Source organism: Octodon degus, unplaced genomic scaffold, assembly GCF_000260255.1.
Source record: "Octodon degus isolate 3935 unplaced genomic scaffold, OctDeg1.0 scaffold00358, whole genome shotgun sequence".
Classification (NCBI taxonomy): domain Eukaryota; kingdom Metazoa; phylum Chordata; class Mammalia; order Rodentia; family Octodontidae; genus Octodon; species Octodon degus.
The window spans coordinates 548866-550916 of NW_004524934.1; the positions used below are offsets into that span (position 1 = coordinate 548866).

The following is a 2051-nucleotide window of genomic DNA, read 5'->3' on the forward strand; positions in this document are numbered from 1 at the left end:
GGAGCCAGCAGGCGGTGGCCCTCTCCAGGGCGCTCCAGGGGGCCCTGTGGGGCACAGAAGTGGCTGCAAGTCCAACCCGTGCACGGGAAACAAGGATTAATTCGAAGCTCAGAAGTAGGCAGTGCCAGACTACAACCAGTACTTGTTTCTAAAAAGCAGTATCTGTGTTATGTAAACCTCCAAAACAGTTCAGATCTGTAGGGGAATTGTATAAAGTAAACAAGAGTAGTAGTGTTTTCATAGTTATTGTAAGCCTGTATTTACTGTATTAAAATGAGTAAAAGAACAAGCTGTGACACACCACTTGGAAGGGTTAGTGTGGAAGCATTTCCTTCTCTCAGTGCTGCTGAAATGGCAGAAATTAATCAAATTCCGTATGAAATGGAATACAACAAAAGTGTAAGTCAGCTAATGAGGGTCTCGGGGAAATTAGAAGTAGCACCACCAAATGCTGACCTGGAACAACGATTCTGAAGAGTTTCAAATGCTAATGTGATGATGCAAGTTCCAGACCAGCAGATCTTGACCTTAATCAGCGGACTCCTTTAAAACCTCTAGGGGCTGGTGAGATGGCTCAGTGGTCTAAAGCACCTATTTAGAACAAGTTTGGCAAAGCAGCGGGACCGCGGTTCAATCCCCCAGCACCACATGCCAGCCAGCCCCGCCCCTGGTGGGCTGAGATGGCCACACACACACACATAAATAAATAAATAAAATTAAAAAAAAAAAAAAACAAAAAACTCTAGCACTAAAAACACCACCTCGTGAACTTACACTAAGTGAGAGACCACTTGATTTTCTAGATTTAGAAAGACCTTTTCCAACACCTCAAAATGATGAAATTCATGCACTTGGTAGGCTAAAAAGAGAGCACTCTGAGAGTGAAAATGCTGCTCACCATAACAGACAGCAGGGGAGCAGGGAAGATAGCTCAGTAGAATAAGCACTTGCGTGGCAAGCACAAGGGGCTGAGTTCAATCCCTGGTTCTGGAAAAAAAAGGAAATAGACAGCTGAAATGGTTAGAATGATTTTATACCTGTGTTAAGTGATGGGTCTGCTGTCATCACTTCCAATTTTCATCATGACAATGTCAGGTATAGCATTTCAAAGGTGGATGCAACAGTTGAAACAACAGTAGATGACATGACTGTAGATGTAGATGCAGCTTCATTAAAATGACAGATAATCAAATGAAATAGATGCCTACAACTTCTAGAAGAGGAAGACAAGGTGATAAAAGAGAAATAGTCATATATTCAAATACTGTTGCATTCTGGCTACTTAATAGGTGGCTCTGTTTCTACTGCCAGCGGTAACTTCAGCACTGAAATATGTTGTCTTAACTGCAGGAAATATAAAGGATTTACAATGATAATATTATTATTATTATTTTATTTTTGTTAGTTACTTTGAAGAAAGAAGGAAAGAAAAAATAAAGCACAGGAAAATAAGAAAAGTAATAAATAATTTATTTTACATCACACTAGCATTTTTAATAGCAGTCATTCTAATTGGGCTAGATATCTTACTGGAGTTTTGATTTATATTTTCCTGATGTCCTGCAATTTCCTCTGTTTAATCCTTGTTCTTGCTAATACATATCCTTTCTTTCTCTTGGTGGTTTGCTTGCTCAGTCTGATTGGAAAGTAGGTAATCAGTGCTATTGATCTTTTTAAATACTATTTCCATTCAATTTATTTTCTCTTTTGTCTTATGTTTTCAATTATATTTTGTTCTGATCCTTATCTCTAGTTTCTTTGGCATGTTTGAGATTTACTTTATTTTTTTAAAACAGAATTAGAATTAAGTTTTTAAAATTTTAATATCTTCTATTAGAATATCTTTGCAGTCATAATGTTTACATTACCTATGGTGAGTTTAAAATTATACATAAATCATTTCAATTCTTTTTCTATTTCCTCTCTTCTCCCTTACCTTCTCACTCACTCGACCTCAGCCATTCCTCTTTTAAGTGTCTTTCCAACAGAGTTAAACACATTAATTATCATGATAAATGCATACATTTTTATGGCAGCATGATTTATAATAA

General features: G+C 37.1%; 1 pseudogene; it reads left to right on the plus strand.

The window, feature by feature from the left end:
• The first annotated feature begins 351 nt into the window (after positions 1-351).
• LOC111814564 lies at positions 352-1317 on the plus strand (annotated as a pseudogene).
• The last annotated feature ends 734 nt before the right edge of the window (positions 1318-2051 follow it).